This window comes from Pezoporus occidentalis, unplaced genomic scaffold, assembly GCF_034315485.1.
Source record: "Pezoporus occidentalis ecotype Australia unplaced genomic scaffold, CSIRO_AGI_Poc_V1 ctg26, whole genome shotgun sequence".
Classification (NCBI taxonomy): domain Eukaryota; kingdom Metazoa; phylum Chordata; class Aves; order Psittaciformes; family Psittacidae; genus Pezoporus; species Pezoporus occidentalis.
The window spans coordinates 1,487,349-1,512,533 of NW_026914502.1; the positions used below are offsets into that span (position 1 = coordinate 1,487,349).

Sequence of the window (25,185 nt, forward strand, 5' to 3'; positions counted from 1 at the left end):
TCAGTTCCTGATTTAGCCCCTATTCACTATTGGCCGTTTGAATTTGGCTACCCCAGCCAAACCCTGCTTGGATGATTGACGTTTTTATAAGAGACGAGCAAATAGCAGATGACAAATGATTTACATCTCCTGCAGATTTACGAAGCTTTGGATTTATAAACATTTTCAGGACTGCACCACAGCTCTCCAAATGTTTCCAAACAAAGAGAAACAGAAGCTCCCAACGAGTGAAGACCTCAGGATTAATGCATTATTACAGAAACTGGAGTTCTGTTATGGAACCAGCTCCAACACTTGACCTGCCTCTTGCCCTTTGCTCCATCGCTTCACTCTTTCACATTCACTGCCCACTCCTCCTTGTTCATCCTCCTGCTTGCCCAAGGGCTTTCACCCTTTTGAGTTTTAATTCAAGTGTGTAGAGACTTTCTGTGCTGTGTTGATTTCTCATACATTCAGAAAGCTTAAGGACGCTGGTTTAGAAAGCCTTGACTATTAAAGCAACCAATGCATTTACAAGTCTGTGACTTCTAATGAAATGCAAGTATTTCACCTCCCATGTGACAGCCTGTTGTACCCGTTCTCTCCTCCTAGTGCTTTACTGATAAACATGTTCTCCTACAAGCAAACAATGAAACAAATCTATTTACTCAGGCACAGAGCTGCACCCAGCAGGACAGCATCGCTCCCTATCTGCAGGCCAGAAAACACCTTCCCACAGCCACCTTCGGAACACCACCCCTACCTAAGCCTCCCCATCACAGGGCTCCGTATTTCCCTTGCCAACTCCATTGCATGTCTACTACAAAATGCCCTTATCCAGCCAGTTCCAGGTTTCGGACTAGTGCCTAGGCTTGATGTGGGGACACAAAAGGTGCCAGCTGAGACTGACTCTCTTGAATGGAAAGCCTTAAGTATGGTGCTGCAGCAGCAGTCACTTGTTTCTGCCTAAACACCAACTTCCCATAACCTTCCATTTTAAGTTCCTCATTCACTCCGTTAACTGCAAGCCTCTCTTTTCGTATTACCTTGTCCCCTCTCCTAATCTAATTCACCACAACCTCCTCAGAACAAGGTGGCTGGCTTCATCACTGAAATTATCTCATGTTATGGTCAAAACAGGAGGCAAAAGTGCCAGCATGGGAACCCTCAGGTCCTGCTGTAGTGTTATAGCAGCTCACTGCTCGGCTGTAGAAAGCGTCAGGGTATTTTATGAAGTACCCCTAAGGCACATCAGCCTTTTCTGCCCTAGGATTGTGCCCACACTAAGCTCCTGATGTTCTAGACTGGCAGAGACTGTGCTCCCAATACAAGTGCTGGGATGAGCTTCTCTCACTGGCTTTATTGTAGGACCTATGGTTATAGTCACCAAAACCTGAGTAAAATGCCAGCATAATACCTGGCAGGAACCTCCTATGCTATGCTGGCTTCTTGGGAGCAAACCTGTACCCCTTAAGACAGCTACAAAGCTCTGTGTGAATGCTCTGCTTGGAAGCAGATGGAGTTGAAACTGTTGGATGCCATTTTATGTTGGTCATGCAGTTCTGTAATGCCTTCTCTCCCACTGCCCTGGCTGCTGCTGGAAACACCTTCTCACTCAGAGCCTCTAAGAGAGGTAAAGGCTTCATCCCACCACAAGTGAATGAAGGCACCAGGGACCTTGCTTCTGCAGCCTGATCTGCCCATCACTGTGTTTGTTTCCCCGTTGAGCTGCAAACAAGTGTCCTGATGCTGAGCAAATCCACATCCAGGCACATCAGTGAGTGCCACGTTAGCAGTAGTTCCTGCTCAGAGCTCTCCATCATCTCCTCAATTTGAAATTGAGATCCCCACCATCTAAAATAAGCTTTTCAAAAGGAGAGAGGAATGCCTGTGTTTTGGAACTAGTCATTTCCATCTATACACATAGGAGCAAGAAATGAGTTAGTGAGAGGTGTGTGTGTGTGTATGTGCACATACACATGCACGTCCATAGGCATCGTAAATAGATTTTGTTTTGAAACAGCAGTAAGGCGCGTTTGCCAACACATAAATTAAAGGCAAGGAGTTGTGCTAGGCAAGAGAGCCAGAACAGAGAGCTGCAGGGAAACATCTCTCTCATTTGAGTGTAAGAACGAGCCTGCTGCTTACTTCTAACACAAGATTTTGTGCCTTTAAAGGCAAGCTGCTCCCCACAAGGGTGAAAACGGGAGGGAGGCATTCCTCCTGCAGCAATGCTGCCGGAGCCTAATGACCTTAACCGACCTCAGGTGCCTCCAAGCTCTCTATCTCCTCAGCTCATTCCGCAAGCGCTACTTAACCTAATTAAGGAGGAGAAGGCACCTCAAGACGGGCGAGGAAGTGGTGCTTTCATCATGTGCCCTCATGCACGGTACAGGACGGAAGCGGTCCCCCCGTCCTTAAAGCAGGATAAGCTCCACCTATGCGCTCACGGGTGAGGGGAGCCGGGAGCCGTGTACCCAGCGGGGCTGCGCTCCCGCATCGCCCGGGGCTCCGGCGCTGCTGCTTCCAGCGCCGGGAACGCATCATGTGGCACAGGTAGGTCGGGCTCTGCAAGGACTGCACCATCCCCTCCTCTTCCTACGGGGGGAGACCAAAGGCGAGCCGTGCCAACGAGTACGGCTTCCCCGGAGCTCTCGGTGGCAACGGGAGGGTTGAGCGGGAGGCAGTGGGAACGCGATGTAAAATGGCAAATGGTTACAGGAAGAGCGAGCGGTTTTGTCTTTAATTCTTGTACCAGAGAAGCAAGAGGGCGTCTGAGCCTGGCGAAGTCTTCATTCCTGTTTTCCTTTGAGCTGCCTGTGGAACACCACGAGAGCTGGAAATAGGATGAACTGGAGTGTGTCACTAGTGCTTTAGGATGAACTGGAGTGTGCCACTAGTGCTTTAGGATGAACTGAAGTGTTTCACTAGTGCTTTAGAAAACGCTTGCTATACAAGAGAAGGGGGGGAGCACGAAAAGAGGCAAATGTCTTCTTAGGTCATGCACATGCCTGTAGCTTTCAGTAATTGTAAAGAAACTTCCTCAAATGGCAACTTAAGTTAAAGGCAAAATTTTCCACAATGGATTTTTTTATACCTTTTTCTGAAATGCTTATTTTAGTCATTCAGGGGAAAATGCCAGAAATAGAGGGGCAGTAACAGTCACCATAATAGCACTATCTGAGATGTTTTTGAAAGCAGATTATCGATGAGTGGCACAAAACACTATCACTGAGGTCTACAGTGGGCTGTGACAAGGTGCATCTGTGTAATTGGCGTTCCTGCCTTTTGCAGAAGGAGGGGGGGGAACTGCTTCAGCCACTGCTGCCTGCGGGTTAGGGGGGTACAGGAAGGGAGAAAGAAGTCTTTTCTGCTGGAAGACAAAGGGGATCCTCCCACAGGCTCCTTCCCAGTTCTTGTGTAAGGAGACCTGCAAATGGTTTTTCACAGCGACACATTGAGCAGAAATTGTGCTCTCTGCCGGGTAGAGAGGAGCCGTGCAGTGCTCTATGGGAATAACAGTGCTGCTCTCCCAGCCTGTTGTGCCACCTCACATCACTGGCATGGTGGGGAAAGCAGGCTTGCCCTTTCTATGCACTGTGCCTGGTGTAACAGGCTCCGGAGAGCAACGGGGACAGAACAAGGCCATGACAGCTCTCCAGACCTGCTCCCTGGGAGCTGAACCAAGCTTCCCAAGGGTTTATCAGAACAAGCGGCCTCGCAGCTGGAATGCTGGATGGATGCCATCTCTAATGCAACCTCCTCTTGCCCCAGGAAGCCCCACACACAGTATACACCTTCCTGCTGGAACCTGGGTAACACCACAACATGCAACACCGATGAAAGACTTTGGCTTCAATACACCTGCAAACGGTGACACAAGAGCATTTCACCATGGAAGTGCTCGCTAGCTGTAACCCTGGACTGAGGTGTGACCTTCAGGCACACTACAGTACAAATAAGAACAACAGCAGCACAGCTGAGTGTTACATAGCAGAGAGCAGGAAGGACAGCAAGTGTATGAGTTAATAGCACTGGTCCTGACCACGCCACAGGGTGCCTAACGAGGAGATTTGACTGCATTCCTGAAAACTTGCAAAGTGATGCCTGTCGGAAGCGTTATAGTAATTCCCCTGGGATAGCATCTCTTCCACAACATCTGCTTTTCAGATCTGGCTCATCCCTGACCTCCGGGCAAAGTGTGTAAATCACCAAATACACAGAATGGGAGTTTTGAAGCGCAGAGTAAGCAATGGGTTTGGGTGGGGGTGAGTTTAATTCTAGCTTGACTCTTCTGAGGTTTGATCTGCAAAATCTTACAGGCATTACTCTGGGAGGACCCCGAGGGCTTGGCTCAGCGCTTTTGTCACTGCCATCAGCAGCCCCAAGGATGCGGGGACATCTCTGTGGGGCAGGAGGTGAGGAAGAGAAATGGGCTCTGAAATGTCAAGTAAGTAGCATAAGGCCTCCCATGAAGGGAAAAGCCTATCCCCTCCTTAGTTTGTCAGTGTAAATGGTACCGAATCACTCCAACTATAAACACCATGGAGGGAAAAGGCACCAATCGTGGAAGATTTGCTACTGCTTAATACATTCCACTGTCTGTAATGCCTTCGGACTGTCTCCTTCAGAGAGGCAGAGAACGTAGGGTCTGTTCATACCTCCCACATGTCAAAGCCTGACTTCTGTGGCCACAGAACCTGCTCAGTGCGAGGCTCTTGCTGAATTCCACGCTATAGCGGCGGCTGTTGAAGCACTCCGGCTCCGGTCGCATTTACGGCTTGGGGCTTGATGTAATTCATAGAGGGACTTTTCTGCCTGGGTGTGTTGAGAAGCATCATCCCCCCCTCCCCAAAACTGCCACCGTGGTGCTGCCTCCACCGCGGCCCGCTCCCATGCGCTGCAGGTCCCCTGACCTCTGCTGGCTACAGAGGGCAGTTGCAGAGGGTTTCGTGCCCCTTAGACCATGAGCAGGAGAGCACCGGTACCGATATGAGTGTGTGCATGTGGCTGTAGGTAAAAATACTTCAGTTGAGTGAATGTAAAGCTGCCTGAACCATCACAAACACACACAAAAAATCCACAATTCCCTTTTTTGGGGGGAACCCTTTTTTACTTATTTTACAGGTAATTATTTGGAAGGATAATTCGAGTTTTTTCTAGTTTTTATTGCGTAACTATTGTCTGATTTCAAGTGGAAATGCCCTAAATGATTCGGTTACATGCACTTGCAAAAAGTCACTTTTGTCTACTTTCAGAAAGCAGCCCAGAAAACATACTTTAAATGCACAGTGTTGGTTAGGCAGGTAGAGTTCCATATGGCAGTTTATTAATGTTGTTCTATAGGAAAAAGTATCCCCAGAGGATGTAAGCTCTGCCTGGCCATCACGCTTCCTCTCTGATTGCAGTCAATATTATATTTGGCTTGAAATTACCAAGCATAATAGACTGGAGATTAACTAAATCAAGTAAAAATAGGGGAAAAATAAAAGGGGGTATGAAGACCTAAGGATAAAGAGGACACGCTTGAAATTTCCTTAAGGGAAACTTTGCTGCTTCAGGAGCATGGCACTGGAAAGGGAGAGGATCTCTGTAGTAGGGGACAAGTACACTTGTCCTTCCTAAAGGAAAAGAGCTTTTTCCACGATCTGGAAAACCACATAATAAATGATGTTGAGCTATCCTGAGCTCCGGACTCAACAGTGTCCACACACCAGGCTGATCTACAGGTTGCTGATGTTAATACATGCGATGATTCCCTCTGACTGAACGAGCTGTCTCTTAATTGGACAGAGCAGAGCAACCCTGTTGCACTGAAGCAGATAGGCAGACTGATGAGAAACAGCTGAGATTTCAAGAGAGGACCTAAATGTAAGCTTCTGTGAGAGTTTCCAGAGAATTTAAGTCAATTTAATTGATAACCCTTTATTAAAACCATTAACCAATATTTTCTGCTTATCAGAACTGCAAGTGTTTGAAACGCTACCTCAATTTTAGGATCAATCTGGCACTGTTACAAAATACTGGAAGAGCCAAATATAATGACTTTTTTCTTGTGAGAAGTCCTGCAATTCTAAAGCGGGGTCATTCTTCACTGGAAAGCATCAATCGCCTCGGAATAAATAGAAGACACACGGACCCAGCACACTTCCTCCGTATCCTTTGGCAGCATACCTACCTTTGTCATAGCCTCTTGTGCTCAGCTGAACTAAGAATCTGTGCAAGTTTCAAAGCACTGGGATGTTATCCATGGAAATATAAGGAACGACCTTTGCAGAAATGGCTAGGATGCTTTGGAGCAAAGGCCTCTCAGATCCTGGCTTCCTCGTGGGATTGTCCTCCAGCTTCTCAGAATGAGTCAGAATTCTGCTGAGCCTGTCCCAGGCCAGATGACCATCGTCAGATTTGGGACGGCAGGAATACACCCTTGGTTTTTGAGAGCTCTGTTAGGCCGCGCTTGGCTGTACAAAGGAAACTGAGCAAATAGCGCTTCTATTATATGCAGTTTCCTTTTATTCCTTGTGCTTGAATAAAAGGATTGTTATTTTTCTTCAGAAGGAGGAACAAAGAGTGGGTAAGAGGCAAGTGGAGGTGCTTCCTTGATAATCAAGCCCTCCTTTTGTCCTTTTCAGTGGAGTCTTATTTGCAGATGCCCGTTCTGCACAAGCTTTAAAAGGCATCAGCTTCCAACAATGCCGTGTCCTCATTGAGGCTGACCTGGAGAGGACCTCTATTTACCAGATATAAAGCTGCTAATTATTTTGTGTATAGGCCTTAACGTGATTACGGCGAGCATGGACACTGGTTGTTGTTACAGCAATTTGAATTAAATTATGCTTGTGCCGGCATAATTAGGATCGCCCTCCGTTGGGCTTGTATTTTAACGCAGCATCTCAGCAGCTTGGTGAAAACAGCCACAGTTTCACCTTGTGCTGGCTAAAGCATGCGGGCTGCGAGACTGGAATTAAAACAAGGAATTTCTTGAGCAAACCCTGAGGAGGGAGGTGTGGGCTTCGTGCAGAGCCCAGCGATGGCTTTCCTGCCCCTCTGAGCGTTTCAATAAGCGCTCATAAAAGAAGGAGGAACTGGAGTTATAAAAACTAAACTCAGGCCAGGCCTTCCTTGTTAAATGAATGCCTTTGCGCAGTGGAAACAATCGTAGTATTCAAGCCCTGCAACACAAATGAGGTAATGAAGTCATTAGGGCTGGGCTAGGCGTGCATGTCGGGGGCATGGGCTGCCCAGGGTCCAGCGGTGCCCCAAGCCTCGGGGAGCCCCGCTAAAGCAGGCGGACAGCGGCAGGGTCTTTCGGAAAGCCAAGTGGGAAGATGAACGCAGCAAGGGGATGGATTGGTGCCTTTGGCCAGCACTGGTCCTGCCATGGCCAGGGGGCTCAGGCCCTTCGCAGGAGGCAGGACATCCTCTGAACCCCAGCAGTCCTCCGAGCTGCCCACCAGCACCCCCTCAGCAGCACCATCCTGCAGCAAGAGGCTGCCTGCAGGTCTCTAACCTGCTGCCATCCCTATGGCCGTACGACTGCCCCGCTGTCTCCATCCTGGAAGCCACACTGCGCCGGCTGCAGCTTTATTGCATGGCTTTGGGAACAGCTGAAGGTGAAAGAGTGCCTTCTGCCTCCTTCCTGCTGCTTTGGAGGACACTTGGTCGAAAGCTCGCTGAGGGCCACGCAGCTGATGCTTCCAGTGTAAACGCTGCCTCTGCAAGCTGCTCATGGCTGGCTCTGCTCCCAGTGAGTTGTCCCCAAGGACAAGAGCAAGCAGGGCGTCCCTGCCATGCAGCGGGCCCACAGAAGCCCCACGCCAATCCACTGCCCACCCGTGTGGATACCCAGAGCACCCCCTGAGAAGTGGCAGCAGAGAAGGGATGCACAGGGGGTAATAACTGACATGTGCCTGTCCGAGTCGTAAGCATTGTCAGTGTAGTCAGGAGGGAAAAGGTGTTAAGTTAGTTGCAGGAGCTCCAGCGTGAGTAACTCTGACATGCGATTCAGCTTCCAAGAACAATGTTAGTCCATCGGAGGTGTGAGTCTTGTGGTGGCAGCAGGGATGCCTGTGTGGTCAGTACTACAGGGATCCCACCGAAGCAGAAAATCACTGTGTGATACTTGGTGAGATGCTTGGCTTCCAGAAGCACACAGAAAATAAACTGAAATCTAGGCAAATGCATTTTGTGTTATGCAGGTACTTAAGGAATTTGTGAAAGCAGGGACTGTAGCTTACTTTCATTTGCAGCACTTTCCTAATTTGATGTTCTGTACATAGTGTGAAGTCAGTACCGAGCAATAAGGTCAAATCTACTGTACAGACAAGAATCACACATCTACCACATGCTTTCCAGGAACTTACTTAGGAAGTCTTGGAATATATGACCTTGTTAGCCAGGGCTATGTTCTCTGGGATCACAGTAAGCCACCAAGGTGAAAGAGGCTGGGGAGAACCAGTTTGCAGGGAAATTCCTACGCAGCAGAGCTCAGCAATCTGAATGGTCCAAGACACTGTCTCTGAAATGTGGAAGACTGCAACAGCGGTACAGCAGCAAATACAGCTTGCCTGGTTCTTGCTATATTCCATGCCCCTCACAAACAGTAAAGTGGAAAAGGCAGCATTTTCCTTAAAGGAAAAAGTACTTTCAGGTTTATACTTGAAATATCAATAATTCATTGCCCTAAGGATCAAATACTGCGGGAGGAAAACCTTGCAATCAATAACAATATTTGCAGTTAGGCTTGGTGCAGGGGTTAGGTAGGGTTAATCATGTCTCATCATAACTGACCACCGCATGGCTCGCGGTACATTTTACTCCCACCCCAGAGCCGTGGTGAGGCAATGCCAGTGGAGTATTGCTGGAGGGTCAGATTCAAATCCCATGTGCTTCAGTGCTTGTTGAAAACAAGAGTGGGGGCAGTCCTTTTCTTGGAATTGGGATCACCACCCCATGGATTGATGCATTCTGCTGTCAGTGAGCATCCTCCTCTGTCCCGCTCTTTGTGTTTTGCCAAGGTTATTGGTCCCTGTTTTGCTACAGATTGCATCCATAGCAGAATGGAGTGTCAGACCTGCTTACAGGAGGCTGCCCCATCGTCCTGGAAGCCCAAGAGTCTCAGCAGTGCCATAAAAGTCATTTTACCCATGCAGGGATGACAACACCAACTCTGATGTCTCCCAGAACCTCTGTAAGTGGCGTTATTCTCCCAGCAGTCCAAAGAGAGCTCCTCCTTGGCCCAAATGGGCCCAACATTCAGATTGCAGGGCTTTGCCTTCCCTGGATGATGGGTCCTCTCCCGCTCCAGGCCACACCATCTTTGGCCTCTGGACCCTATTCTTGAAGGAGCCAGTCAAGAGGTGCTGCCCAGCCTCCTGCCCAGGAGCAGGGAGGAAGAAGGGTGATGGAGGTGGAGGGATGCACATAGTGGGGCTGGTTTGACATGGGCAGCAAAGCCACAGCTACACCTTTTTAAAACAACCTCTGCTTGTGGCCAAAGCCAGCCCCGTCCTCCAACAGCAGGACCCAGCTATGAAAGCTGATGAGGAATCTTAATGATCACAGCAATTGAAGGGGAAAGAGCAATTTCTGATGTAAATAAATTTGGGTAGAATTTTCTATTATTTCCAGGTGGTACCCAAAACAGGAGCACCCTCCTTCCCTACCTCACCGCAGTGGTCTTTCTCCCATAAGGCTGCTCTGAAGACGATGCAGGTGGGTTATGGATTCATCTGCTATGGGTGTCTCAGCACAGCAAGGCAGGGGGGATCTTCTTGTTGTCAGCAGTCACGGTGACTGCATTTTATCTAGATTCCATCTATGGATCTTAATATAGATCTTTGTTGCACGAGATTGAGTGCTGTTCCTGTGAAAGCGCTGCCTTTTGGAACAACATTTCAATGAGTTTATTATAAGAGCACTCATCAAATGGGGGGGGAAACAAGCTATTTTAGGAACTGAAAATGAACTCACAATATGTAGTATTGAGCAGTCTTATAGGCACCTTCAGACTTAGAAAAAGGTAAAGAATCAGGCTTCAGTAAAAGCAAATGCAGGTCTTTATGTGACGTGTGTCAGTTCCCTGCGGCCCATAGAGATAACTCAGCATAAACCCAACCATAGGAATTTATGAAACAGCTCTTATAAGCTCAGCTGGCACTATAGGGCATGGCCTAAAGCAATCGAATAGTGTACCGAAGTAATGTGACACACACTGAGAGGGCACACGTAATAGTCTGGTTTCACTGCCACATTGGCATGGCACTTTGAAGGGAAGGAACAAACCCAGATCGTTATTGCTGCAAAGGTCCCCTGGTGCCAGGGCAGTCCGGCAGCCGATGCGGTTGGTACTGGTGGGTGTTCTGCACTGACTTGGCTTTTGCTGTGCCTTCCTGAATCAGGGAAGAACTCTTTGCTGGTAACTCTCGTTCTGTTGGCACACACAGAGGCTGTGCGGCGGAGGCAGCCGGACAGAGACCAGAAATCCTCGGCTATTAATTTCTCTCCCCACTAGATGGCCCAGGTCTCTACCCATGAGCGAGGGAGAGATTCCTTCTCCGCACGTAATCCCGCTCTACGGAGATCCCACGCCGGCAGGGAGGCTCTGCAGGCTCACAGCCCCATAAGGGGAGACCTGCCCCCTGCTGCCCTACCCCTGGCATGGCCGAGGGCTCTGTTTTGGTAAATCACATCCTCTGTATGTAGGTAGGGAGCGATGGCTCCCGAGCCCTGCTACCCGTGCCGTTTCACATAGAGCTATCCACCGGAGAACCAGTGCCAATGCTGATGGTGTTTTTTCCAGAAAGCTGCATTTGGAAACTGGTATCCTGGATTTAAAGGCGACTTCCCTGGTTTTACACCATGCAGATATTTCATCTGCATGTTAATTTTCCTCTAGCTGCTGCACAGAGACATTTATGCAGTGTTGAGCAGCTCTGACACAACAAAAAGCAGGGTGTATCCTCCTTTGCATCTGCATTCACATACTGTTAGGTACCTAACTCTCTCCCCACACTGAAGAGGAAACAACTACCCCCTCCAAAACTACTCCGGCTACATTAATCTGTGAAGATAAGAATATGCAAGTTCTTCTTTGTGCCCCAATCAGGACAGAGTTAAAAATGCAACCCCTTGTAAACGTATTTACTTACAGTTACAGAGCAGGAAGGACTGGGATATTGCACGCAAAAAGTGTGATCTCTTCAGCAGTGAGCAAAGCCAACATTTGTTTTAGCTCGAGAAACTCAGATCCAGGTAAACTGGAAAAGCCCACGTTCCCACCCCAAAACCATGCTAAGAAAGGAATCAGATGCACAGTGAGGGAAAAACACTTCTGTTACAGATTTTATGATGTGACCATCTCCTTGCTTTACATCTGCACTGCTCTCGACAGTCTATCAAAATCATGCAGCCTAAGGAGCTCATGTCCTTATGGTGGAGGCATAAAATATACATACACATTATTAAAGTTGCATTAGTTTTGTTCAATCTGCAATTTAGGACCTTGGAGGCGTTGTTGCCTTGAAGACCAAACACCGGTTTTGGTAGTTAAGGAGCATAAATGCTAATTCTTTCTCTGATATTCACCTGCCTTGAAACTTCAGCTGTGTCACTTCTGCTGCAGTTTCCTTATTTGCCATGTACAGAGGAAATAGTGGTGTGTTTTGCCTTCCAGGGGTGTCTTGAGCTGTTCATGGCTGAACTCTGCTTTGAATGCTGCTTAATGGCTCTGTGTTTTTAAAACACACGAAGTCCGAGGTTTCAGTGATTCACCTGGTTTTCCCTTGCTCACCCTTGTGAGAGGCTGCGAAGCTGGTCCTGGAGGAGAGAAGAAAGGGATAGCGTATGGCAGGGCACGCTGCCTCTCAGAGGGACGCTGCAGCTGCTGCCCGTGCAGAACAGGCTGGTGATGCAGCGAGCCCTGTGCGTGTTGCCCGCAGTGGCCCCGCAGTGTGCTCCGGAGGAAATGGTAGACATTCTCCCATAATTCAGCCTGTTAGGTGGTCAGTGTTATACTACAGGACAGGCTATGCATTCCTGACCTCCTCTGCCATGCATGCCAAGGACGAGGATTAATGGCCCCTGTAAGGACCAGAATAGAAATGGTACTAGCAAATATCAATCTTCCTCCTGTATGTGCTATCCAGATTCATACCTTAGCATAGACCAAGCCTGCTTCTGAAATAGCCCAGTGATCCTATTCAAAAGCACCAAAATCTTCATGCCAGGCTGCACTGTCAGTTTAAGGTGCTCCTATCTCCCCTCGGTGCTCTGGAAAGCTCTGTCTGCCCTTCTTCCTAGGCAAAGACCTTGCCTGCCTCACATATCCTGACAGACCCGGCATTACTGTACTTCATGGCCCTCAAGGAAGAAGTATGACCATCTCCAGCCACTATGCATCCATAGCAATTTACCATGGCCATTGCTATGGGGTCTCTGCCACTCAAGCTACTGAAGACATAAACATCCCATGCCTGCTCAAGACAAGCAACCATAAGGTTGATGTGTCCAGCCATGGGTAGTCTGTGGAAAGGCTTGCGATCCTTGGGTCTTAGGAATAAAGGGTTGTGCTAATTTGATAGGCAGCAAAATACAGTGTGTAACATGTGGGCAGTCTGCTGTTGATCAGCTCAGGGGAGCCAAAGTGAAAGGTATAACCTCAATGGAGCTGGTGTAGGACTGGAGCCTTTCTCCCTCTCCAACGTATGTGGCAGGAACCTCTTTTCTTCCTCAGTAATTAGAAGTGAGGCCTCAAAATAAGAAGCCATCAGCATCACACAGCTGCAGTACTGATGTCAGATGTGCATAACCCAGAGCGTGGAGAAAGAAATCAAGAGCACATTGCATATGAATAATAACAGGTCTCCATGAAGCCATATGACCGGTCAGTTGGTGGATTAACTGTTTTAGTGGCTGTTCCCACCAAACTGACTCTCCTGAGGGAAAGCAGAAGAGGAAAGCTCTTTTTTTCCCCCCTCTCTCTTTTCCCTGGGAGAGAGACCCCCTATAATAGAGTCCTTAGTATCAAATAATGCATCAGCCTATAACCGTAATACTGATTTTCATGATGTCTCCCACAGAGCAAGCAATCTTTCCAGCCACCAGAGTTTGGTCACTGGAGAAATGCAGCCTGAGATAATACAGGTGTATGCATCAGGGTAAATGACTGATACACAACGGATTTCCACATTCCCATGATGCTAGGCTGTTGTGATGCTCCTAGATTAGGAGCGGAGCTGTACACGAGCACTCGGAGGAGAAGCAGATTTCAGTGCTGATCTTTCTGTGGTCACCAGAAGGTAAGCTTCATTTTAAGTCTGGTCTCAAACACTGAAGCTCCCTTTAAGCTGAGATTTTGAAATTCATCCTGGCCCTCTCATTATGGAAAAAAAAAAGAACTTCAAAACTTAGTATTTTTGTCACAGAGAGGTAATTGCACTGATATTTTCTCACTCTGTTTTGTTTTCCATCTGTGGACATGTAGGACACGAAACTTCAAATTTGGAGAAAATAAACCATTTTAGGTCACTACTTCAGTTTTTAAGCTTTAGGCAAGGCACCTCTCAAAGGGAAGCAAATACATAGCAGACATAGATGCTGCTTGTCACTGTGAGCTAACAGGTGAGCTGCAGTCAATTAACATAGCCTAGAGGGCTGTACAAAGGGGATCCTCATTTTGGGTGAATGTGAGCACACATACACAGGACCTTCTGCAATAAATAACACTAATGCAGTAACTTGCTAGGATCCAGAACCTGGGAATTATTTAGCTGTCAAAGAGTAAAATCATTGGAAGAAAAGTGTCTTAAAGCACCACGGAAGGTGCTTTAGGCATTTCAAATTGCTGAGTATCACATTATTGACACCTCTTTCTCTCTGAAAAGCACACTATGATCTTTTCCAGCCTTCTTCTAAAAAGAGTTTCCATGTTCAAAAGCAAGAATCTCATGGAGTTTGTGAGGAATTCTATTATTGCTAATAATTTCCCAAGGCAGGTTCTCAGAGCCTATGGCAGGCAATTGTAAGTCTTCATTTAGGCATAAAGACTTAAGTCACTACTGTAGTTAAGTCTCATCCTAAGTATACCTGTGATGCTCCAATCAGAGGACAAGTCAGTGCTGATGAAATGTCTGCAATGCTGAGGAACAGCACAGTGATTGTGAAGGCAGTTTAGGTCAATGATTATGAAATTCTGCACCCAAAAAGACATACAGATAATCTATATAAATCTTTAAAGCCCTCACAGGATAGAGTTTAAAATGATCTAATACCAGGCTAATGCTTTCCTCTCAAAGAAGAGAACACACTGCTTCTGAGCAAGAGCTATAGGCAAGCCTCAATTCATTTCTTTCCATCTAGTCACAATGTAGTGGGCCACTAATCAAAGCTTTTCTTCCCTTTACTCAAGCGTCCACCTAACAAAAGGCTGCTTCCAGGACAGAGAAACTGAAAGACCAGAGGAATGTAAGTGTCCAAAATCATCCATATTTCATCAGGTTCTCAGGTGGAATAAAAACCTCACAGATTTAAAGCCCTCTAAGAAACCGGCACTTGACTCAACAGCCTGAGTCACTTTGAAATGTAACTCGGATGAACTATCCTCAGCACACTGTGATGGAAAGCTGCTGCTTCTCTCTTACCTACCACATTAATGCTGCGCAGAACCTGGATTAGCATAGGTTGGAAAAGCAACAGGATTTGAAGAAAAAGCTGGGAGGCTGAACATCCTCTCCATTGTAATCCATGAAGTGCTTTTCTAATCCTGGTGTGCTTTCTCTGTAGGCTTCCTAAAATTTTCTCCCTCAAAAGGTCAAAATAGTGTGCATTTGCTCAGGCAGCAGTTACTCCACAAAGGATAAAACAATTCCTGGCTTTCCTCTAAGTTCTCCCTACATGCCTGCTCTTTGACTGGGAGCTTCTCTGATCAGAGAGTGCTTGGCACATTTCTAACACGTCCTTGTGATTCATTAATTGCAATCAAAGAGAGACCCATAGGTACAGATTGCTCATCTCCTTGGAGAAAACATTGCCTTTCTCATGTCCGATATCGGCAGATGAAAGGAGAGCCCCATACGCCACCCTTTGTAATCAGTCTGTTGGGAGATTTACATTCAGGGGCTGAACAATGGGAAAGGCAGGAATCTATCCCACTCAAGAGCTCTGAGTAAGCTTCTATCGCTTTGTCTATTCCACCCATGACACAAGGCTGTTCGGTTGTGGAGAAGACATCCGTCTCTGAACTACTGGAGATGAATCCTGGTGAGTTCCCTGCCATCTGTGGGCAGCACAAACCTAGCACTCCTCAGGAGTAACCAAGAGCCCTACAACAGCATGGAAACTCCTCTTGAGCAACACTCTGCAGCTCCCTTCCCTAAAACCCTCTCAACATAAAAAGCAACGAATGAGCTCCAGAAGAAAGGAACAAAAGGAAGGAGGCAGAGAATATAAACCTAGAGGAGACTCCTCCACACACCCTTTTCCACACCAGCATTAGTGCAGCACGCATCACCAGAGAAACTTACTCTGGGAATGAAACTCAGCAAATATGGTGCCTCTGGGAGGGTTTTTGGTGCAAAATACAACCTGACCAAACCACAGAATCAGAGAGTTACCAAACAGCCCAGGCTGGAAGGAACCTCAGCAGTTCATCTGGTTGAAAGGAACCTCAACAGATCATCTGGTTAGAAGGGACCTCAACAGATCATCTGGTTGGAAGGAACCTCAGCAGATCATCTGGTTGGAAGGAACCTCAGCAGATCATCTGTTAGAAGGAACCTCAGCAGATCATCTGGTTGGAAGGAACCTCAGCAGATCATCTGGTTGGAAGGAACCTCAGCAGATCATCTGGTCCAACCTTTCAAGGGAAAGCGAGCCTAGATAAGATTATCCAGTGCCCTGTATTGTCGCATCTTGAAAACCTCCAGCAATAGGGACTTTAGCACATCCCTGAAGAGGTTGTTTCTCTTTCATGTTTACGTTGCTTAGAAGCCACCTGATTCTGAGGCAAGTCAACGCACAAAAAGAGCCATCCTCCTGCCTGTTGCAGCAAAGATTTGACAAGGCAAAAGGTGTAAGTGGGAAAACAGCGACTGATCTGTGACCAAAAGCAGCCTGCATGACTTGGACATGCAGGACAGTGAAGCATGTTAATATGACACACTCAGATGTGTGCCTTTTCTGCCCTTTTTGAGTGCTGAGTGTAGCAGAGGACATTTCCATCAGCAACCAAACAATCCAGTTTCTTCCAGAAGCAGCACTGTTAACATGCAGGAAGGGTGATGACTAATGCTGGACAAATTAATTTTGTTGCAACATTTGTTTTATGAAAAGCCTCAAATGAACCTGTCTAGTTTATTTTCCAGAAAGCTCTTTGCTGATGACTGCCTTTTACTGACGGCATTATCTTAGACACCCCCAAATGATCAGCCTGGGGGTTGTCAGTGTGGTTATTTGCAGGTGATGAAGAAAGGAAGTAAATAAAAATATGATTTGACATTTCATTAGTAATGCTAGAGATGGCTGTGCACAGAGCAGAGGCAATGAATATTGCACCTGCTGGAGTGCAAGCAATAAAGGCAAATGTATAGCCTGCTCTGACCTCTAGCCTTCATTACCCAGAACAATATGCCATTCCCTGTATCCGAAATCACACTACGCTTGTGATAGCGGCAACCAGTGGCTGGATTTACATCCACCCAGCCAGAGCTAAATTGCTATGATTCAGCTACCTCCTTCCTTTCTCTCTTGAACATAACCTGTCTTCTAGCTAGACTGCTGCCTTTCCAGTTGGGAATAAGCCACTGTTTTAAAGAAAAAGAGCTGTGTGGGTGGAATGAAATGCTTGGAGGATATATGCTCTGCCATTTAGATATTTTTTTCCCTAATAAAGAAAGGGTGCAAAAAAGATGCCAGAATCCAAAGCGCAAACCCAAGCGTGCAACTGCATCTTTGAGCTTGTCGCTTGGTCTTTTAGATAACCAGATAAAAAAGGCAGAACACAAGGTTCCAATTTCCAGACTGACTCCAAGCAATCAGTGGTGATTTGTCCAAATATTTTTATGGAAACAAAGATTATAATTAAAGTGGTATCTTCATATTCTTCTTTATAGAGGAATATGCAGCTTACAGTGGTATAAATAAGATCAGACTTTGACCCTGTATGAACACATAGTCAATCAGTGAGCTACCCTGGGAACAAAAAGCCATTTCCTTGTACTGATACTTGAAGAGATTATGAGAAAATGGTATGTTTTGTATAAAGCATAGTGCACAGGCTTATGTCAGTGCAGCTTGAAGGAAAGGTTACATTCAAAACCCAGTATTAATAAGAACTTCATTTTTCTCTCCATCATCTAGCTCTTTACTTAAAAATAAGAGCATTGACAAAACACTGTGTTGATTTCAATCTGGTGGGGGTGATAAAAATGATTTCCTCAACTCCAGTCTTGTAGCAGATGCCCACACTTGGCTCCAAGAGGACCAGTGGTCAGTCTCAGGACAAGCTGGCATTTGGAAACAACCTCCATCTGTAAATCTGTATAGAGAGATGCATAGAAAAGAGACAAATTTACCTGTGTATAAATATATAAGGATAGATACAGGTATAAAGATATAAAATACATAGAGATATAATATATCCTCCTTTACAGATATGTATGATAATATATCCTCCTGTCTCTCTTTGGAGAGCTGGCCAGTCTCTGACAGCCTCTGCTTGCTGGGTTAGCTTTCCCCCTCTTTCTGTTTTGGCCACCTTCCACCAAAGAACAAGTGATTTACACTGCTTTATGCCTGAATTAATTAATGTTGCATTCTAGTGTGGGTGGAAATCAACCTTTTCATTGACTTGGCTGCTCGCATGCGCACACACCTTTCCAGGACACAATTCAATGCATCCAGGAAACCTGGATTAAGGCATGGCCTCATGGCAATGGTGAGAAAACTAAACACTTCCTCACTGGAAACTAATGAGGAGTAACTGTGATGGTGGAAACATCACCCAGGTGCTGCACAAAGGGCAGAGCCCTTCTTAGAGACTTGGGAGATATACAAAGCATTAAGCATAAACCATGAATTCAGATCCAAAGTTACTCTACCGGTACCTTTGTTTCAGCTTAACCTTGCTCTCCAATTCAGAGCAATATTGCAGGCAGCAAAGAACAGAGCTTCCAGAAGTTATCAACAAGGCTGTGTCTCTAGGTAGCCAGTAGTATAGTGTTTGTGGCACTCATCAGATTGGTGGGAAAACAAGCAAGTTCACTCAGGTGGAAAGTGAAGTGGAACCACTGTCCCTGTAGGCAGGTACAAGCTGCAACTACAGAGCTCTAAGGTGTACCAGCAACTGTTCCACCTCTCTTCCAGCCTCTCCCCTGCCTGACAAGTGGTCCACGAAAGATGTTCAGTTGAAATAAACAAGGGTTTTGATAGTAAATAAAACCTGCCTGCAGAAAAGAAAGTGCTCAGCTCTACCTCTGCATCACGTAACCGTTTATGAGAATATTGGCCTAATCCAATAGAAACCTTCAGCAGGTTCCAGTATGAACCAGCAAAAAGAAGAAAGAAAAAAGGGAAGAAAGAAAATGAAACCTTTCCGATAGCATAATGATTTATTGCTTACTTTCAGAGTGCAAAGGGCAGGTGGGGCATCCGACTCGTGTTGATATTCAGTGGAAGTCAGCATTTCTGCGCCTTCTGAAAAAAAACCCTTGTAATTTCTGACAACGAGACAGTGAGAAAGAAGGAGGTCTCATGATGATCTGCATAAGTGAACTAAGAGTCCATCTTACTCCGGCATCTGCGCAGATAATAGTCTGAGCAGGCTGGTTTCTGATCCCTTGTGAATCACACCTTCACTCTACAAGGCTGTAATAGGGACAGTACCTAGTCTTACATATCACTTACAGTCTCTAGCACTCAAAGTACAGGACTAATCCTTTGAATGACTTACTCAAATACGGACTCAAGTGTTCACAACTGCTTCCCAAAAGAGGGAAAGGGAAGTAGCAGCAATGTTCTTGTTTTGTCTGGTTAAAATCAAAGCTTTCTAATACACTGAATAAACCAAGAACCACAGGTTCAGGCAGCAACGTCAATTAAATACGGTCAAGATGGCAAGCACAGAGCCTGGGTACTGCAGGTAAGCACATGCTTAAAGCCAAGAATGCACCCTTCACTGCTACATTCACCAAAAGCAAATGTCCAGCACCTTTGAAGCGCGTCTTTGAACCGTGGTCTCTGGATCTGGGCCAAGAGAGAAACAAATTCCTGGCTCCGGTGAGCTTTGCAACCTGCCCTCAGGTGTATAAATCTCAAGGCACCTCCTCTAATTACAGTTTCAAGAGTGAAATATTGGAGGAAGCAGTTTTAAAGAAACCTTGCCATCACTTCTGCCACATAGATATTTATGATCTCATCTCTGTCTGCAGGGTCAATACTTCCACCTAGAGGTGGTTTTCCATAAGGATGTCACATTTATGTTGATGCTTTTGTAGAGCCGTTCTGCAGCAACGAATGGGCTGGAGACTGGGGAAGCTCATGCCTGCAGCCAACTATTCCAGTTTGGCAGGACTCCTTCCTTCTGTTTCTGAGTGGTGGCCTACCAGTTCCCTGTGATTCATTCACACTTCAGTGTTAAACCAATGTACAGACCTAGTGCAAAGCTTAAATACAGCCAGAAGGCTCCAGTCGGTGGCTCAAAGGAGCTAAAAGTCCGACCTGTTTACTTTTAAAATCAAACCTTGTCTTTCCTGGCTTGATGGAGGGTTAGAGACAATGTAAAGGGAGCTTCATCACCCTTGCATTGATGATCGCTCCTGAAGTCTCTGCTTGGAGGGGATGAAATCCTCTCTCCGATAAGCAGAAGACATCTGCAAAACCTCATCCTTAAAACGCTTCAGAAGCATTGCATAGGACCCTCTGCACAGAGGTGGAGTTTAGAGAGCAGCGGCACACTGATTCCTTTAGCACACACACGTCTGAAAATCCAGCAGCCTGTTCTTACTTCATAAATGGTTAGCACCACATTTCTGCATTAGCTGGCCCTGATTCTGTTTTCACGTGCGTCATCGCATACCCTGGTATAACTTTAAGCATACTCCAGTACAGTTGCTCTAATTGCTGATGACAGAACACCTAGAATGGGTCACATTTATTTCATAGTCGTGACTTACTACAGAGGCAAGGGGTAAGTGCATTTGTTTTAAAAATACCAAATTGCTTTCAGCTTTAAACTGTCCTTTTGATTTTGGAATGCAATTGGTGTTGCATTATTCTGACCTGCGAGAACCCTCACCAGTTACGCTGTTCTTGGAATGCCAAGAACATTAAGTCCGTCAAAACCACGAATGCTGCCTTACTGATTATGAATTCAATCCTGATTGCACTGAAAACAGTTGTACAATTCAATTTGATTTCAGGGTAGTCAGAAATGTATTGCCAAACATGGTTACTCTGAAGCTGGATGAGCTACTGGATGTGCTACCTTTGAGGGGGCTTTCTATAGAGCTTCATGTCTGGGCTCTGCAGAATTAACTGAATGTGAGGTCTTTGACAAATCTTGATGGGAAACGTCCTGCTTTGATGCCTCCATGTTCAAAATTGCTCTCTTTTTTTAATCTAAATGTATTTTATAAAACAAGTTGGGTACCTGAAATGCACTTCAAATAAACAGCTTGTTGGGTCTGCGGGTACGGGGGATTTTGCTGGGTATTTTCATGGTTTGGGTTGTTTGGGTTTTATCTTCTCCAGAAATGCTGATCAGCCAGCAGCTTTGTGCTGACGGGGTGAGAATGCTGCAGTGTGCCAAGTGGTGCCCTGTTCCCCCCAGCTGCTGGTATCCTGCTGCCCATCACACATCATCACCCCTGGAGCCCACAGAAACTCCTGTGTCGTGCCTCCATGACAGGGGTACAAGTCTTGCTCTTTCTTCTGATTTCCTGAATGAACAGGAGCAAAGAATGCAGGCACTTATGATCCCGGTGTCTTTGCTGTAAGATGGGGATAATGAGCTGGTTCTGCCTTACAGAAACCCCATGAGGATGCAGTAGGGATGTTAAAGTCCAGCTGAGGTCTGAAACTCATTGACACACAGCATCCAGAAATGCCCTGTTCACTCCCCTGCTGACCCCTGTGCATCTCCTAACAAGAGAAAAGATAGCATGCAGGACTGTGAGTCTCTCTTGTTTTGTGATAGGCTTCACCTGAGGTGGGGAAGTCTGTCTCTTTTTATTGCTGTTATTCTACAGTTTAGGAAAAGGGTCTGCGGGTGACACGTGTGGAAACCTTTTCTGTATCATTTGGACCTTTTACTTAGTTTAATGGTATTTAAAGCTGGTTCCTTAGAGGAGAAGGAATGAACTGCATCACGACACTTTGTCTTTACTGTCACACCTTGTCACTTACCAGTGCAACCACACCAAAACCTGCATTCTAAGGTAGTACTTGGACTCCAGACATGTATCAGTACAGAAGCATGGTGAGCCTGTGAACCTCTACATGTGAAGAATCTTTCTTCACAGGTGAAGACACTTCACTGTCTTGTCAATACTAATCAGTGTTAATCAAACCTCCCCATTAAAACACAGGTGAGTAACGCCCAGCCTTCTCTGTCTCAGCAAGCAATGCAGCTTTTCCAGCAGCAGCAGAAGTCCTTCTGCTATACCCCAGTTTACCTACTGGTGCAGGATGCAGCAAGGCTGGTCACCGTAACCCAAGTCAACACAGTGCATTGACAAGGTGCTGTTGGAAGGAGACCGATGGCCTGGTATGTTTGGGCAGCCTGTAACTGGTTGACAGGACATTGACTGAGCATCCCATGGTCAGACAAAGTCCAAGGCAGTCTCATGGCCCTGGCAAGCTATCTGACCTCAGCGACAGGAAATAAAGCTCTCCATGCTAATTCCAGATGAAATCTAGGGAAAAATCCAGAAAAGCTCTTGAGCATATCTGATGCTGCCTTTTGAATTTGTTGGTAATTTGTCACTCTTCACTCACTAGACCTTGCCCCAGATCAGTTAATGGCACCAAAGACCAGTGGCTATGGCAGGGGACCACACTTGGGAGCACCATGGCCAAGTGAAACATGCCTTGGAGATAACAAGGGTGAATCTAAGTACAGCACAGAAAGAAGCAAGATCGGTATCAAAGAAATTAAGCATATATGCTGCTCCCCGAGTCCATTTTACCTGTACTCTGAAAACTTTGCAGAGTTGGAGCCAGCACCCAGGACTTAGATTTCTATAGGAGTGGAGGGGGGAACCTTCTTACCCCACATACATAACTGGGTAATCCATCTCAAGGAGAAAAGCGTGATCACATGGTGAAAAAAGTTGCTACTATGGTCTTTTTTCCAGTACCCTCTTACACACAAAGTAAGTTAATAGTTAACCAGCTAGGCCCACATGGTATGTTTGATAGTAGAGAGGGTGTGAATGAGGGAGATTAAGGGTTGTAGAAGCAGTCGTGCAGCTATTTGAGCTGATTTGTATGAATGCCCTGGTGGTTTTACCCATGCTTCTTCCTTTCTTACTGTTTTTAAGGCAACACGTTGGACGCCATCCTGGTGTCTCTGAGATGAATGGAAAAGAACATTGACTCACTTTGTGTGGGCACTGCGGAAGAAAGCGGTGGGTATTTTTTCAGGGGGAGCTGAAATAACAGGCTGGATGGACCGGCGTAGTGAAAGACGGCCGAGACTGCTGTGCAAAAGTGGTTGGCGGTGTTGTGATTTCTTGCTTTTTAAAAGAAACTAGGGCAGGAAAAAGATTGTAGGTGGCTTGCTACTTCATTGGGGGGTGGAGGATGGCGGGGTGAGCAGAGCCGGTTTGGAGAGCTGAGCAAATAGTGTCGTTGAGTAGTGTCAGTCACAGTTCTGAGCTGGGAACATGGGGAGCTACAGTTTTATTCTGACTTTTAGCAGCAATTGAAGGTTCATGCCAGGCAAATGACTTTACCAGTGCTGCTTTCTCCAGGACCCTTCTCCATAGCTGCCCCTGCAGGGCAAAGCAACATTTCCGACTCTGTTTCTCAATGAATGGTTTAGCTAGAAAACCCTAAGCTGTTTCAGACCTGCTCTTCCTCTCCCTTGAGATCATACAGCTGAGCTTGTGCTGCTGGATCACCGCACATGGCAGCAGGCTGGTGGCCACCCTCATGCTGGGGCTTTCCCCTCCCTTCTCGATGGTGCAGCACGCACCATGCACGCAGGGATCCTGACTTTGCTCCCAGAGGCATTGACTTGGAGAAGTCCTCAAGCAAGGCTTTGTACTCGCACTTTTGGCAAAGTCACCTGATGTATTAGCTGTCCGGTTCTCGTAGCCTCCTGTTGTAATACGAACACTAAATAATGAATACAAATGGCAGGAATTTAGTATGACTAAATGTTATCCAGACCATAAAACTCAAACAGAAACAACAAAGAACTGTTTCGCTGCATAATTAAGCTAGAAATATTTCAGGCATTTGGTAGTGTGAAGCAATATCAATAGAAAGAAACAGGGCACTCCTAAGCCTAAAAATAAATACATATTTATTTGAAACCTGATAATTGAACAAATTATGTTCAGTCTCTTTGAAAGAGACTGAATATTTTCTGTTTAAGTTAGAGATCCATGACTTGGCTGAGCCATAGACAAAGCTGCTGAGTAGGTGATGTGCTGCAGGCTATTTATACTTTGCTCTTCGCCCCAGTTTTAGGGCACAAAGCTGCCTGCAAGCCATTGCCTTAGAATCACTTCTTCGCACCAACGTTGTCCACCCTTTTGGCCACAACAGACCCTGTACCTGCCTCCTCCAACAAATGAGCAGTTTTTGTCTTCTGTTGGCTTTTTATCTTTCCGAACACAGGAGAAGCATTGTCATACAGCCCCATCAAACAATTTGACACACCTCCATAGTGAACCACATGCATAAGGGGACACCTCTATTTTGGTCACTCAACATATATGTCTCTTGTTAGTGCAGTCAGGAAGAGTGAGGTCCCTAAAAAAGATGATAGCAGGAAGCAAGACAAAACATACCAGACCTCTGAGCTGGGAACAGTGCTTGCTCCTGCTCCAGGTTTGACAGGCTTCAGGGAAAACAAGGAGCAAGCAATGGACTGGGTTAAATCTTGTGACAGGGCTGAACTCTGCGTGCTGCAAATGATTACATTTTTCACCATATATATACCGTGCCAATTTATTGTAGTGGATCCAAGCGTTTTGCATGACTACAATAACAGTAACAAAATTGTTTGTTTTTTTTTATCAGCACATAAAACCCCCAAGGCTATCTACCCTTGAGTGATGCCAACACAGTCTTGCTGGCTTAGCTGCATTAACATCAGCCCTCTTTCACTGGTTAGGTCAGCAATCATAGAATCATAACATCAGAATGGTTTGGGTTGGAAGGGACACCTTCCACTAGAGCAGGTTGCTCAAAGCCCCATCCAACCTGGCCTTTAACACTTCCAGGGAAGGGACATCCACACCTTCTCTGGTTCAGGTGTCTCACAATCTTGCAGTAAAGGATTTCTCCCTCATACCTAATCTAAATGTCCCCCCTTTCAGTTTAAAGCCATTCCCCCTTGTCCTATCGCTACATGCCCTTGCAAAAAGTCCCTCTCCAGATTTCTTGTGGGCCCCTTTATCATAAAAGATGGGCAGAGATTACTGCTGTGATGAACTCTACACTTTAATATGAACTAACATATTATGTCCATTCTAAAAATACATAAATAAGATGCAGGAAAAGATCCTTAGTTTTAGAGCACTGTAGCCCTGTTGATTTCCATGGAGCTATATTAATTTACATGAAATGCAGTTCCAACTTTGCATTTCCAGTCCAACCTTCTCAAATGGAGAGTAGGAAAGAAGTATAGAAAATACATGAAGATGTAAGACTGTAGATCTAGTCCCTCAAACATAGACAAGATTACAGAAAGACAGGAAACAGAGAGTAAAATCCTGATCTTATTTCTACCTTTGTGTATTCTTGGGATTATTTTTCATTGCTCAGTTTGGTTCAGGTGCATAGAATCTAGATCATACCTTTAAGGCTCCCTCGTATTCAACATCTAATAGTGCTTATCAGTTACTGATTCTAAAGGGCAGAAGTCACCGAGTAATTGATGTCTTATCTACAAGAAATAATTCTCTTGATAGAAGTCTCTGAGCTACACAAAGCCAATTATTATTTCCAGGAACTTTTAACTAAGGAAAAATGCATCCT

At 46.0% G+C, this 25,185-nt stretch overlaps 1 long non-coding RNA gene across 3 annotated transcripts in view; it reads left to right on the forward strand.

The window, feature by feature from the left end:
- The window catches only part of LOC134166349 (uncharacterized), a 39,422-nt gene extending 16,670 nt beyond the window's left edge, over positions 1-22,752 (forward strand). For all 3 annotated transcript variants that reach the window (XR_009965838.1, XR_009965840.1, XR_009965839.1), the window contains exons 3-4: positions 9,610-9,693; positions 22,515-22,752. This is a non-coding gene — a long non-coding RNA (uncharacterized LOC134166349). The remainder of the gene's footprint in view (positions 1-9,609; positions 9,694-22,514) is intronic.
- Positions 22,753-25,185: the final 2,433 nt, after the last annotated feature.